Source organism: Bos mutus, chromosome 24 (assembly GCF_027580195.1).
Source record: "Bos mutus isolate GX-2022 chromosome 24, NWIPB_WYAK_1.1, whole genome shotgun sequence".
Lineage (NCBI taxonomy): Eukaryota > Metazoa > Chordata > Mammalia > Artiodactyla > Bovidae > Bos > Bos mutus.
The window spans coordinates 21587442-21603458 of record NC_091640.1 but is presented as its reverse complement, the minus strand read 5'-3'; the positions used below and the strand labels follow the sequence as shown (position 1 = coordinate 21603458).

At 43.5% G+C, this 16017-nt stretch overlaps 1 protein-coding gene across 3 annotated transcripts in view; it reads left to right on the top strand.

Annotated features, from left to right (window-relative positions):
* Window positions 1-11298: 11298 nt before the first annotated feature.
* Window positions 11299-16017, top strand: part of GALNT1 (polypeptide N-acetylgalactosaminyltransferase 1) — a 123237-nt gene continuing 118518 nt past the window's right edge. The window contains exon 1 of one of the 3 annotated variants that reach the window (XM_070361985.1): window positions 11299-11449. The gene's annotated coding sequence lies outside the window, so the exon portion shown is untranslated. The remainder of the gene's footprint in view (window positions 11450-16017) is intronic. The other 2 variants (XM_070361984.1, XM_070361983.1) reach the window with 2 other exon arrangements.

The window sequence follows — 16017 nt, the reverse complement described above, 5'->3', positions numbered from 1 at the left end:
CCTGCAAAGCGGGAGACCTGAGTTTGATCCCAGGGTTGAGAAAATCCCATGGAGGAGAGCATGGCAACCCACACCAGTATTCTTGCCTGGAGAATCCCCATGGCCAGAGGAGCCTGGAGGGCTATAGTCCATGGGGTTGCAAATAGTCAGACACGACTGAGCGACTAAGCACAGCACAGCACAGCACAATCTGTTCCTGCCTCCTCTGCCTTCTTCTGCCTTCTGCTGGGAAAGATTGAAGGTAAAAGGAGAAGGCAGCAGCAGATTATAAAATGGTTAGATAGTGTCATGGACTCAATGGACATGAAGTTGAGCAAATTTCTGGAGATAGAGAAGGACAGGGGAGCCTGGCATGCTGCAGTCCATGGGGTTGCAAAGGATCAGACACAACTTAGCGACCAAACAAGACACATGTGTACATTGTTCAGGCTTCAACCTCCTCTGCTTCAAGATTTATCTTCCAATCATTTGTCTGAAAGGGATGTTGAGAAAACTCCCAAAGGAAAATATTAATGTCCTACCTTGTCTCACTTCGTAAACAACAGTTAGTTGTCTGAGTCACTAACAGATATGCAAAGAAAGATAAACACGGCAAAGTCTTCAGAATACTCGACACATTTTGAGGGTGGGGTGGGTGGCAACTGTTTGGCAATAGCATTCAGCTGTTCTTTTGCAATACAGATCTTCAGGTTTTAAACTGCTTGGTCAAGATCTAGCCTAAAAATCTCAAAAAATTTCCTGGAAGATGTCTGGATCTGGGAGTGGATAGAACCTGCTCTACCTGCTCCACGATACTCCAGCAGTGGGACCCAGAGAATCCTATTTTTAACAAGCATCTCCAGAGGAGTCTGAATCACACTAAAAATTGAGAAACATGAATTTAAGATATTTCAAGGATGTAGTATAAAAGAAGTGAGCTCTTTCTCCATGCTTTTAAGTATCTATTTCTTTAAAATATTCCTTGATTGTCTTTTTCTTGAAACTGGTGACACAGATTATAAAGACATTTGGAGGTAATGTTCTCACCTTACTTTGAGGAGAAACCATCTTGGGTCCTTTTTTCCAGTCATATTTCATTTATTCTCATCAACTTTAAAAGGAGATCATGTCATTACTCACTGTAATGGCAGAAATCTGGCCTTCATGGTCTAAGTCAGGGTTGCCCAACTTCCGGGGTCTAATACCCAATGATCTGAGGTGGAGCTGATGTAATAATAATAGAAATAAAATGAACAATAAATGTAATGCATTTGAATCATCCTGAAGCCTTCCCTGCCACTCTGCTCCCCATCTGTGGAAAAACTGTCTTCCACAAAACCAGTCCCTGGTGCCAATGAGTTGGGGGCTGCTGGTTTAAGTGCTCTAGGAGTATACCCACAAGAAAAGGAAAGAAATGGTCTTGGTTTTGTTTTCTTTGTTGGTATAGATATCTAGGTTAGGGGATGTGAGTGCTATGATCCTGTGAGAAAGTATAGCAATAGACAAACCAAGCCAGTGAGAAGCTCACTGTAAATGTGATCAAGTTGCAGGAGAAACCAAAAAGAGGGAATAAAAAGGATGAATTTCAACTGTATGCTGCTGCTGCTAAGTCACTTCAGTCGTGTCCGACTCTGTGCGATCCCATAGATGGCAGCCCACCAGGCTCCCCCATCCCTGGGATTTTCCAGGCAAGAGTACTGGAGTGGGGTGCCATTGCCTTAGTCACTTACTAAATATTTAAAATATTTAATAATTATTTTTAAATGACGGTAATGGAAGATTAGAAGAAAAGGAAACTTCAGACAGGAAAACAAAAGGCAGCTTTCAGCAAAAGGGGGCAATAGCACAAAGGAATGGCTAACTTTATTTCCTCCTCACAAAGTCACAGAATTTAATATTTTTACCAGAAGGTGGAAAAATAAATAGCTTTTATTGTACACAGCCTCATCAAACACAAAATAAATGACTGAATGCAACTTGGCTTATTTAAGAATCCATTATGTAAGAGTCGAGATTTATTCCCGACCACAAATGTATTCCTGTACATTGAAGCTCTCTGAGAAATAACTGTGTTCCTCTTGTATGTGCCGCACATATCTTCAACACTGTTGATCATGTAATAGGACATCAAAATGCTTGTTGGTTAAATAGTTGACTGCTTTTTGAACAGCACTTATTGTGGACACACATATTCTTATGAAATTTGACTATACTAAGTTAAAGAGGAAACTCTGGAAGCTTCTTGAGAGCAAAAACAACTCATTTGCTGACGGATCCCCTGGTGGCTCAGCTGGTAAAGAATCTGCCTGCAATGCAGGAGACCCTGGTTTGATTCCTAGGGCAGGAATATCCGCTGGAAAAGGGATAGGCTACCCACTCCAGTATCCTTGGGCTTCCCTTGTGGCTCAGCTGGTAATGGATCCACCTGCAATGCATGAGACCTGGGTTCAGTTCCTGGGTTAGGAAGATCCCCTGGAGAAGGGAAAGGCTACCCACTCCAGTATTCTGGTCTGGAGAATTCCATGGACAGTATAGTCCAGGTGGTCATAAAGAGTCAGACATGACTGAGCAACTTTCACTTTATTTTCACATATGGCTTTCAGATTTTTCAGCTGTAGGCTGGAATACAGTAGAACAATGCCTTCAAAATGCTAACAGAAAGTCATTTGGAGCGTAGAATTCTATATCTAGCCAATTTACCAGTCTGCAAGCCACACTGAAAGAGTTCAACATTTTCCTCCCTTTATGGAAAAAAAATCACTTGAGTATATACTTTAAGAAAACAAAAAAACCTAGCAATCTCACTACTGGGCATATACCCTGAGAAAGCCATAATTCAATGGTACATGTACCCCAGTGTTCATTGCAGCACTATTTACAACAGTCAGGACATGGAAGCAGAGTAAATGTCCATTGACCAATGAATGGATAAGGAAGATGTGGTGTGTGTATTCAATGGAATATTACTCAGCCATAAAAAAGAAAGAAATTGGGTCCTTTGTAGTGATGTGGTTGGACCTAGAGTCTGTCATACAGTTTGAAGTAAGTCAGAATGAGAAAAAAAAATCATATATTAATGCATATGTATGGAATCTAGAAAGATAGTACAGATGAATCTGTTTTCAGGGCAGGAATAGAGATGCAAATGTAGAGAACAGACATGCAGCCACAGGGAGGGAAAGGGAGGGTAAGACGAACTGGGAGAGTTGAATTGACGTATATATACTGCCCTGTGTGAAATAGACAGCTAGTGGGAAGCTGCTGTATAGCACGGGGAGCTCAGCTCAGTGCTGTGATGACCGGAGGTGTGGGAGGGAGGTTCAAGAGGGAAACGGTATATGTGTACATATAGCTGATTCACTTTGTTGTATAGCAGAAGCTAACACAACATGGGTGGAGAAGGCAATGGCAACCCACTCCAGTACTCTTGCTTGGAAAATCCCATGGATGGAGGAGCCTGGTGGGCTGCAGTCCATGGGGTAGCGACGAATCAGACACAACTGAGCTACTTCACTTTCACTTTTCACTTGCATGCCTTGGAGAAGGAAATGGCAACCCACTCCAGTATTCTTGCCTGGAGAATCCCAGGGACGGAGGAGCCTGGTGGGCTGCCATCTATGGGGTCGCACAGAGTCGGACACGACTGAAGCGACTTAGCAGCAGCAGCAACACAGCACTGTAAAGCAATTACATTCCAGTTTAAAAAAAAGAAAATCAAAATAAAGGAAGATGAAGAAATGAAATCCAAAAAATAATGGCCACAACTCAGAACAGCAATAAAAAGAACCTCTAGGCTATTTGTTGGGCAGCAGGTATAAAGATAATTGTTTCAAAATAAAACAGAAGACTTTTAACTATTTAACTAGATATATGACTTTCAAACAAATGCATTTGATAAGAAAATGAATTCACTTTAAGAAACAAGTATTATTTTTAAAGTTACATAAACTTAGTGATAGAGTGAAGGTGATTATTTCTTCTGTTAACAAGAGAAAAGTAAGGCGAACGGAAGTTTTCTAAAAAAAAAATCTCTATAGCAAAATCACAGCCTATATAAAACAAATGTAACATGATTCTCACTAGCATATGGAGTGTAATGAAAATAAAATATTCAATCTTGGTTTTTGAAATATTATTTTTGAATCTACACATATTTAGGAAAAGTGTAAGTGCATTTCCTTCTTCACAGGTCTACCTAGATTTCTTGATTCTACAGAATCAAGAAATATGTACACAATTTTATATTTCAAGCACCTTTTATTGGATTTTAGTTTTTTAAATCAATTTATACACAAAGCATGGAAGATTTACTTATAGTTCCAGAACAGAAGGAAAATGTTATAAAACTCTATAACATATAAATTATGAGATGTAAAGAGAAGAGAGGATATAAAAGTATAAGGGTGTACATATCCTCATTTTTTTTATAATGAAGACTCTTGTGAGACACTACCTGAAGTTGAGTGATCCAGAAAAGCACTTTCTCTTTGTAATTTAAAGTTATAAAGTAAGCTAGTAGAAGAAGTACTTATAACACAACTAACAAAGTATTAAAAAGAGGAGGGGGACAGAGGTGGGGTTAATAGGCCCAATTCCTAATCTTCGATAAGTGGAAATCAATAAAAACTTCTATATGTGGGATGTTGTTTCCAAATTTTTGCTTCTTCTATGTAGTGGATAATGCATCCACTCTCTCTGTCATGCCACTTCACAGGGCACGTATGTTGTTGTTCCGTCGCTAAGTCACGTCTGAGTCTTTACGACCCCATGGACACCAGCACACCAGGCTTCCCTGTCCTTCACTATCTCCCAGGGTTCACTTGGATTCATGTCCACTGAGTCAGTGATGCTAGCTCACCATCTCATCCTTTGTCACCCTCTTCTCCTTTTGCCTTTTGAGTTTTGGTGCTGGAGAAGAATCTTGAGGGTCTCTTGGACTACAAGGAGATCAAACCAGACAATCCTAAAGGAAATCAACCCTGAGTATTCATTGGAAGGGCTGATGCTGAAGCTGAAGCTCAAAAACTTCGGCCACCTGATGCGAAGAACTGACTCATTGGAAAAGACCCTGCTGCTGGGAAAGATTGAGGGGCATACATAATTTCTCCTTTATCCCCATGAGCTCTGGGTTTGGCCATGTGAATTATTTTGAACATGGAATGTGGGTGGAAATGACAGTGGTTAGCTCTGAACAGAGGCTTTTAGAAGTAACACATGTTTCAATTGTTTCCTTCAGCTGTGGCCCTCTGTCATGGGAAAAGCGTATCCCAAATAATAACAGACACTTCATTAGCCCAAGGCCCATGACTAACCCAAGCCAAGTGACTTGGGAGATTGCAGTAAGTGTTTGTTGTAAACCACGATTTGGGGATTATTTGTACGACCACAAGGATTGATAAACACAATTGTCTAAAGTTGATATATCAAGAATTTGAACTATATTATTTAGAAGCAGGGGAGATTTCCATCAGCAGAGGTGGGGTGGCAACAACCAGGAAGAATCAGTTAAAGGCAGTTATCTTTGGGGATGCTGTTGGGTTGAAAAATTTTGAGCCTTTGTTTCATACCTTTCCATCCTATTTGAATTTTTTTTATCATATGTATGTACCTTATATATGTATATATTATTTTCATATGTAAAATGTGCAAAGTATAGCACATACTGTCTAGGAGGTGATATAAACCATAAACACATAAAACATTGTAGATAACATATCATGAGCCAGCTAATTTGTTGGGGGGGAAAAATGCCCCAGATGATAGGAATTCAAAAAGAGAGAGAGAGAGACTACTGAAGAGGTTGTAGAAGGTAAAGAAGATTGCACTGAAAAAGAATCCTTAGGGATTAAGATAAGTGGAGGAAAGAAGGCAAGGAAAAAATAAGAGTATAATAAATCTGGAGAGAGGGAGCAATGAGCTGGCTGGGGTGACTGCAGCAGAGAATACTTATGAGTGAGCTGTGCGCAAGAGGGCTGGGATGGGTGGAAATCAACCAGGTTGTGAAGGGCTTGGATGGCTTGAGTAATATACGTGTGGACAGAGCGGTTTTATGAACTTGGTGTTTCAGGAAGACCAACACAGCAGGGCAGTGTAAGATGGATTGTATTCAGAATCCTCAGAGCTAGTAGAAACTATCTCAAGGGTCACTTAGCCAGGTGGTGTGGCATATTGTGAGGGTTTTGCTATTAGTCACTAAGCTTCTGTTACCACATCTTTTGGATCTAAATCTATAAAAGCAGTGCCTCAGTCCTTTGCTAAAAATGTGTAAATAATTCTCCAGATTGACTGATGTCCTGCAAGACTGACAAGCTACAACTGGGGGAAAGAAGGGCCCAAGAAAATGCATTTTATAAATTTCTCAAAGCCATTCTTAGCTGGAAAAGACCTGCAGTCTCCTCTTCCACCATGTGCTAGTTACCAAGCTTTTTTTCACTGAGTCTTCCTGAATGTCATCTAACAATACAATGAATTCACATGTGCTAAAACTCAGATTGTTTTAATCCACCTATCTCTTTTGAACGGTGAATCCATCGTCTCTCCCATTTTTCTTCCTTTCAGATTCATTCCATTTGATTTCAAGTGATGACTGCCCACCTAAATCTACTGTCAACTGACTTGCTCCCATTGCCCTTAATGATTTTTGTTCCTGACTTAGGTTTTAGCTTCTAACCTGTCTCCTGATTTCCTTAACCTTAAAAAAAAAAAAAATCATATTTATGACTTGTCTGACTCTGTTATTTTCAGTGTCTTTAGGTTCATTTCTGTCACTGCGTTCTTCACCTTCACTGACCATGTGCCCAAATGGCACATTCCGAGGCTTCGCAGTGCAAGGCCTATTTCACTTGCAGAACCTCCAGCTTCTTCTTCTAACTGGATGTCTCAGCTTTTCCACTCCTTCACGCTTGCTGACCTCAGACTCCATGGAGTCTATGATCTGGCAGTTCTCAAGATTTCCTCTGTTATTTCTCATATGAGATTATAGCCCATGTAAATGTCCAGAGTTTATCTGTAGAATTCCTAATAGACCAGCAATAAATCTTGCCTTTTGTCTCTGACTCATAAAAGCCTACTGAAATGCAAGAAACTGGGAGTGGTTTTTTTTTTTTTAATAGAAATAATCTGAAATCTGCTCTAATTTAGGTTTTAAACCTTTATTCTCCACTTCTGGTTCCTGTCTAATAGTTTGGTTGAAGTGCATTTCCCACTAAGAACAGGTAAAAGCCCTGGACATTGTATATGAAACAAACAAGAGAAAACTCTGAAAGGCAGAGAGAAAGCAATTGACTAAGGACTTTGGGATCCAAGGAATGACAGGATGATGAGTTCTCTGCGTTGTTTTCTGTCGGTTTGTTTTGCCCTGTACGTCTTGGACTGGAGAAGCTGGCAACCCAGGAGCATGACAGAACTATTTTTTAAAAAACCCTAAGCATCGCCTGCTCTCACTAGCCAAAGGACCAGGAGAGGGGCAATGTATAAAATGTTTACACCAGGAACTGCCCTATTCTGACTTACCTGCGGGCTCATATGGGAAAGAATCCACCTGGAATGCGGAAAGCTGGGTTAGATCCCTGGGTTGGGAAGATCTCCTGGAAAAGGGAATGGCTACCCACTCTAGTATTCTGGCTTGGAGAATCCCCATGGACAGAGGAGCCTGACAGGCTACAGTCCATGGAGTCACAGAGAGTTGGACATGACTGAGCAACTTTCACTTCACTCTATTCTAGCCAAAGCCTGCAAAAAAAAAAAAAAGTGACCTCACCCCTGTCCCAGGTAACTAAAGGCTGAACAGAGGGAGTCCTACCTTCACTCTAACATTAGAAGGCACCTCTCATGACCCCTCTACCCACTGCTGGGGTGGTGTTAGAGAAGACCACATGGGGAGCCAGCACTTTCACCCCAGACCAACTGACAAGTGGCGAGCAAAAACAAACAAAATGACCAAACCTTATGGAAGTGTATTATACTGTCTAAAAAAAAAAAATAATAATAATAATAAAAAGGACTTACCTAGTGGTCCAGTGGTTAAGAACCTGCCTTCCAGTGCAGGAGACATGGGTTTGATCCCTGGTCAGGGAAATGATCCCACGTGTTCCAGGGCAACTAAGTCTGAGTACCACAACTACTGAGCCCACACACAAGATTTCACATGACATGACTAAGACCAGAAGCAGCCAAATAAATAAATTATAAGAATTTTTTTTTTTTAAATAGAAGGCTGTGGGCAACCTTCTATGGAAGGCCCACAGTCCATGCTTAACTGGCAGAGACAAAAAAGAAAAAGCCAGTCTCAAGCGGTCACATACTGTATAATTCTATTACATAACATCCTTGAATAAAAAAAATATAGAGATATAAAACAGATTGTGGTTGCCAGGGGTTAGAGGGTGTGGGTGGGGATAGATGGGGGTGACTAACGAAGGAAGAGTGTGAAGATCTTTGTGGTGATGGAATAGTTCTATACTTTGTTAGAGAATCTGCACATGTGATAAAATGGTACTGAACCATACACACACATTGTACCAATGCTAATTTCTGGGTTTTGATATTTTGATATTTAAGTATAGTTAACAAGTTTATAGCTTTTTTATAAGTTAGTGTTATAAGAAGTAACCACCCGGGGGAATGGGTGAAGGGTATGAAGTACATCTCTGTACAGTTTTTACAACTTCTTATGCATTCATAATTATTTCAAAATAAAAGGTTAAAAAAAGTTATCCTCCAATTTTGATACTTATGATAATTATTAACATTATAATCCAGATTTTTGCAGCTCTCTGCTTTCTGGGGACAATGTTGGGATATATTGCATTTTCCTGCTTCTTTGAAAGTTACATATGGCAGGTCATTCAATTTGGCCATTGAAACACATATATAAAAATTACACGTGGGGAGAAGTGTTAGAAGACCTTGTGCAACTTGCCATGTGCACTTCTACTATGTCTACCAAAGAGGAACCATGTGCTGTTCTGGACTCTTCTTCAGCCTGGGCTAAAGTCCCCCACCCCCACCGCCAAAGGACTTGGAGTACAGGCCGGAAAGGAACTGTGTAAGCTCCCAGCATTTGGGGCTTTTGGATATAGACATCAATAAACTAATACAACAATTAGTCACCATTACTTGCCCATGCCCCTTAGAAATGCTTCAAATGTACTGCTCTTATCACCAGATCCAAAGCAAGGCAACTTCCCACTGCTTATGATCCCCATTAACCACTCCCAAGATTGCCTTCACCCTGCTGACACATACTTACTGCCTAACCTTACCCATGATGACTACCCAGCTGGCTACTTCCACTTAGTTTAATGTTTTTGAGGTTCCTCTGTGATGTATGTACCTTCCATGTATGTTCTATGTATCTTTCATTCTGTTTTATTGCTGAATAGCAATCACTGTATACATATACCACATTTAGTGTATCCATTCACCAGTTGCTGGACACCTGGACTGTTTCTACCTTTCGGGTATTGTGAACAATGCTGCTATGAAAGTTTATATACAATTAGCTATCTGAACATATTCTCAGGTTTTTTTTTCCCACCTAGGAGTGGAATTACCGGGGGCATGCGGTACTCTTATGTATAATTTTTAAAGCATCTTTTAAATCAACTTCCAAAGTGGCTGCACCATTTCACATACCCATCAGAAATGTAGATCAGGGTTCTAATTTCTCATCTCACCAACACTTGCTATTTTCAGTCTTATTACAGTCATTATAGTGGGTGTGAGGAGCTTTCTCATTGTGGTTCTGATTTGCATTTCCCTAGTGACTAATGATGTTGAACATCTTTTCATGCTATAGTTGACCATTTAAATATTTTCTTTGGTAAAATGCCTATTCCATTCTTTTGTCCATTTAAAATTTGATTATTAGTTTTATTAAGTTATGAGTTGTTTATATATTCTGAATACAACTTTTTTTTAGCAGGTATACAATTTGCAACTCTTTTTTGCCCGAGATGGTTTTTTTTCCTTAATATGGTTATTTTTAAAAAAGATACAAACTTCAAAGTGAAGTTTCCTTGTGGTACATTAACAGGCCAATCATGATTCACTTTGTTTCAAAATATTATGTAAGTACTTTTAAAAAGCAACTTTAAACTTTTATTTTAGACTACTTGGAAAATGTAGATAAGCACAAAATAGGATAGTAAAATTCCAGAGACAATCTTCAGTAACATTATTCGCTTCCAGCCTTTTGGTTCTTTCTGTGAACATACCTTTATTTAAAAAATAAAAAGTATAAACATGAGCTTCATCATTCCAACTCTTGGCTGGCAGGCAAGACTTTACAAAAACCTCTGAATGATTCAAGTAGAAAATTTATTATGTCTATGAGTGGCAGAAGACCAGGCTTGCATCTTTTCTTAGATTAAGGGACAGCTAGGTACTGGAATTAGTGCCAAGGAAGATTGGTTCCCAAGAGGTCACAAGTGGAAGGGCCCCTCTCAGCACCACGCGGGAGACACTGCCCCAGTTACCCGCGTTGCGGGGGGCCGCGGCTGTTCAGTACCCCCAAGGCCTGGCTGCCTCTTCCGGCTGTGCTGGTCGGGGGCCCCCCCTCTCGCCGCCCACCCTGGGTCCAGAACCTCCTGCATCCCCGGCGCCGGCCGCAGAGCTCAGCACGGCCGGGCCGAGGGGCCGCTGACCGTCCTCCAGCTCCGAGTCCTCTGCTGCAGCTCGCGGGTGAGAAGCAGCCAGGGGCTCGATAAGAGGATCTCGTCGGCGCGATGAGGGCACCGTCCTTTCCTCCCACCCCGCGATCTGCTCGACGTGAAACGGCCCGAGTTGTGCTTCACTTGGGGCGGCGGTAGCGGCCCCTTTGTCCGTGCCCAGGTTCAGGTGGAGACCACCAGCCCGGACGGCACGGCCGAGCCCGTCTCAGCCCCAGCCTCTCGCCCGGGGACCCCTCGCTCCGGGGCTCGGGTTCCGCGCCTCCCGGCGGGTCGGACCGGCAGGGGGCAGAGGCGCGGAGGAGCCGGAACCTCCAGGGCCCCGAGGGAAGCGCCGCGGCCCCGAGGTGGGCTCGCCGCAGGGACGGGGGCGGCGCATCCGGGTGAGCGCGCGGCGCCCCCGCCTCCCCCGCGCAGCCGCACGGGCCGCCGCCGCCGCGAGCACGCCGCGCGCGCGGGGAGGACCGCGCCCAAGCGGCCTGCGCGGGTGGCCCTGCGGCCCCGGCCCGCCGCGCTGAGGCGGCCCCGTGCGAGCGGCAGCGGCGGCGGCATGCGGGGCCGCCCGGGTAGCGCGCCGAGCCCGCGAGGCCCGGCGCGGAGGCGGGGGCGGGCGCGGCGGAGGCGGGGCCCGCGCCGGGCCCGCCCGCTCGCCGGGGAGCCGCCGGCAGTGGCCGAGAAGGCGGCGCGGCGGACGGCGGCCCGAGAGTAGCGCCCGCGCTGCGGCCCGCGGGACCGCGCCGCGACCGCCGGGGCCGGCCTCGAGGAGCGCCCGCTGCCGCCGCCGCCGCGCGCGGAGCGAGGTGAGTGTCCGCCCGCGCCCGGGCCGTCCCGGAGCCGCGGCCGCTGGCGCGGGGCGGGAGGAGGCGGAGAGGCCCGGCCGCGTCCGCGTCTCCCGTCCCTTTGTGGCCGGCGCGGCCGTGGCCGGGGCGCGGGCGCGCGAGGCGCGGGGTCCGGGTCGGGGACTCGGGGGCTGCTGGACACGCGGCGTCTCTGGTTGGCAGCTGCGGCGAGCCTCGAGTTTCCGTCCTAGTTTGACATTGAGTTGGGACCGTTTTTCTTTAGAAGACGGAAGTTTGTTTTATTGACCAAAAAATACAGCTAAATATGGCTCCTGGTTCGGTCCGGCGGTGTGGTACTTGGAGCCGCTGTGCCAGGCTGACCCTCGCCGGGCCCGCGCGACGGAGGAGGGGAGGACACGCGGGCGGCCGGAGGTGGGGGCTTCCCGGCCCTCTGCCCGCGAAGAGGACCCGGCCCAATTAGCAAATGTCTGTGGATGGGAAGTAGCGGGCTTTAGATAATGTGGCAGCGCTTCCTGGAAGAATGAATGAATGAAATGTCATTTACTCATCCATAATCAATACAATGCCCATTTAAAGATTTGCCAGGAATTGTGATGATTTGCAGTGTCATTGCCTGTCTTACCTGGTCAACCTTGCTACGTGAAGGTCCCCCCTCCTTCGAACTTATGACCTTGGCCTCATTCACAGAGCCACTCAGCTAACCAAGCGGACTTGACATTTTTTGGCAAGTGTGGGCAATGGTCAAAGTAATCTTTGTGATTGTGAAGTGTTTCTGGAGGGCAGAGACGATACTTTATGGTTAATACAATGACCTGTAACAATTCTTGTCAAGAACCCTGAGAGGCTGGAGGTGGTGTTGGGGTGGGGGGTATTTTGTCCTCCTTTCACAAATGAAGGAAGTTAAGGCCCTGAGACATTGTAACTTTCCAGGTCACAAGCTAAAGCAGGAGAGCTGGAATTCACACCTAGGTCTTATTAATCCAGGGCTCTTGACATCACATCTGTGTCTAGACCTAGATTGGCCATTATGGTAGCCACTAACCACATGTGGCTATTTAAATTAATTAAAATTGAAGTTTTGAAAAGTCACTAGCCACGTGACAAGTGTTCGGTAGCCACATGTGACCAGTGGCTACTGTTGAACTTGTCTAAGACCATATATCCATTTGTTCATTCAGTAAATATTTATTGAGTGCTATCCATGAATAAGGCACAGTTTTAAGTCCTGGGTATACTGTGGTGAATAAGAGGCAAAATGTCCTTGGCTTTACAGAGCTTGCATTTTACATGATAGTTTGAGGGATGCTTTCTGTGGTACCTTCACTGCTTTGCTAATTCGATGTGGTTTGTGATCCAGCAGCATCTCTGTCCTCTGAGAGTTTGGAAGAAATGCCGAATCTCAGGTCACAAACCACGTCAGCTGAATGAGTTTCTGTTAAAGTGATTTAGCAGGTCACAGGTGATACAGATATCAGATCTCAAGTGATTTGATTTCACATTGAAGGCCTTATTCAGAACACCAGTGATAACTGGGTTTAGCAAATGTCCTGATGGATTGTTTGGTAGGACTCTGAAGCCAACTTTGAAAGGCCTGGAAATACTCATCATTTACGCAGATACTTGTTAAATGCCTGGCTTCTGCAGTAGAGAGTCAGCTTGTATGGGAGCAGAGAGGGTGTCTTCCGTTTCTGTGTCTTTTCCAGCCGTGTATTCCCAAAAACTTTACAGTGCCTGGTAAACAGTAGACACTCAATAAATGCTTGTTGTGTATATTAATGAGCCTATTCTGAAGTCAGAACTAGTTAATTCCAAGCAGTTTCAGGCCAAGTAATTTTCAGGGCATCAGGTAAGAGCATAGCACCAGAAGCAAAATGAAGGTAGATCTACATGTAGCTTTTCAGCTCTAAGCCCCTAGGTACCCTGACCTAAGTTTCATTTCCTGGTTCCCTTGTGTGCCCCATCTCTTTCTCTTTTTAATAATATAAAATAATATTTATAAATCTGGGTCTTGTTTGTTAATACCATATATATATGTGCTCGTGTGTGTGTGTGTATATATATATTTGTGTCTTTTGTTTTTAAACTAAATTCCAGACTGTATTTGGATTTCGCCAATTTTTCCATTAGTGCCCTCTTTCCATTCCAGGCTCCAGTCCACGGCACCACATTGCATTTAAAGTCATGGCTCCTCAGTCTTTGGTCGGTGGCAGTTTCTCAGCTTTTGTTCTGTGTAACCTTGGTAGCTTTGAGGAGTACTGTCCTGGCTGTCTTCAGTGGACAGCTTTCCATGGACCAGATAGGATCATCAGTTCTGGGCAAAGCATCTCATATTCAGGAGAGTAAGGCCATGACAGGAATAGCTCTTACTTGTTTGTTTATGTAATATATGAATCTGTTATGCTTCTGTAACAACTTGTAACTGTAGTACTCGGTTTTCAGTAGCAGATTTTTGGGATAGGTTCTTATTTGGTTGAGATTGAAAAGAGTGTTAACATTCCAAATGTGAACCCCTGTTTTAAAATACACTGTTTTTATTTTTATGGTGGGTTGAGAACTGGGCTGAGGTGGAGCAAGGAAAAAGGAAGGATGAACTAAAAGAGGTAGGCTGTCAGAGAGGGACCAAGCTGCACAGAGTGACAGACAATGGAGGAAAGAAGACAGGCAGCTGCGCAGAAGAGGACAAGGAGCGAGTACCGACTGTTGGTTCATTGACTTGGTTAATGTGTGCTGGGCAGTTCCTGCGTATCAGATCCAGTGCCGCTAGGTACTCACCATGACTGGGGTGAGACAGCATTAGATGAACGTGCAGGGAAATACATGATAATTACAACTTGTGCAGGGTGCTAAAAAGAAAAGGTGAAGGGTGTTGGAGAGACTGGGGCAGGGGGGCTGCTGCCTTTGGTTGGCTGGGTTGGTGAAGAAGTCTTCTTTTGGTACGTGACATTTGCATTCCTTGCTCTGGCTTTTGGGGGCCTTCTACTGTTACCCCACACTGCTTAGTCCATCTTTTGTGTTATCTCACGACACACACATGTCCCTTTCTTCATAGGTGCTTATTTTTAGCTTGGCGTCTTTATACGTGATTTCTTCTACCCAGAATGTCCCCCTGTGCACTTGCACTTGTGGAAGTGCTGTCTCTTGTTCAAGGCTTTGCTGAAATCCCATCTCCTTTATGAAGTCTTTCACTGTTGATTTATGCCCATGTTCGTCTCGCTACTTGAGTGTATGATGCTTGAGGGTAGGCATAATGTTTTACATTTATAACTACGCATCCTCAGTCGACCACAAAGCCAAGGTTGATAAGGGGTTGTTACAAAGGTGGACCTATTCTGAAGTGTTGACATTTGGGTAATGAATCTTAGAGCAGTGAGTGAAGGTCCAGTTTTGGGCTTTTTAAATTAAACTGTTTTTGTGGAGCATAATTGCAGATCCACATGCATTTACAAGGAATAATCTAGAAAGATCCCATGTACGCTTTACCCAGTTGCTTCCAGTGGTATCATGTAAAACTGTAGTGCAGTATCAGCCACTATGACGGTGTCATCAATGCAGTCAAGATAGAGAACATTTCCAACACCGCATGCTTTCTGCATGTTGTTCTTTTATAACCATACCCTCTTCCCTCCTGCTCTATCCACTCCTTAAGGCCTGGCAATCACTCATCTGTTCTCCATTCTATAATTTTGTCATTTCAAAAATGTTTTATACATGGAATCATATAATAAGTACCTTTTGGAATTCACGTCTCCGCCCTCCCCCCCCAGCATAATTCTCTGGAGACTAAGAGAAGTGCTGTGTATATCAATAGTTGCTTCCTTTTTATTGCTGAGTAGTATTTCATAATATGGATGTACTTTTATGGTTCCTATAACCATTTTCCTGTTGAAGGGCATCTGGTTGCTTCCAGTTTTGGCTGTTGTGACACTGTTGGTTGAAAAGGCAACATTTTCTTCCATGGAATTGTTTTTGTATCTGTAAAAAAAAATCAGTTGAGTGTATGTGTATGAGTCTGTTTCTAGGTTCTTTATTCTGTTCTATTGATCTATGTGTCTGTCCCTCCTCCAATGTTATAGTCTTGGTTACTGTGGGATATAAGAAGTCTTAAGTGGGTGTGGAATGATTCCTCCCACTTCAGTCTTCTTTTTCAAAATTGTATTAGCTTTTCATTCCTTTGCCTATCCATATAAGTTGTAGAATAATCTTGTTTATATTTACAAAAAAGTCTTATTGGAATTTTGATAGGAGTTTCGTTAGACCTGTATATCATTTGGGGGAAAATTGATGTCTTACTATGTTGTCTCTTCTAATCTATGAACATGGTATGTCTCTCCATTTATTTAGGTCCTTGATATCTTTAATCAGCATTGTGTAGTTTTATCATACAAGTCTATGTTTTGTTAAATTTTGTTGGGTTTTTGTTAGACTTATGTATAAGTGTTTGTATTTTGAGCAACTGCTGTTTAAAATTTTTCGGGATCCATGTGTTCATTGCTAGTATAGAGAAATATTATTATAACTTTCTTATGTTGATCTTGTATGCTACAGTCTTGCTGAACCCGTTTATTAGT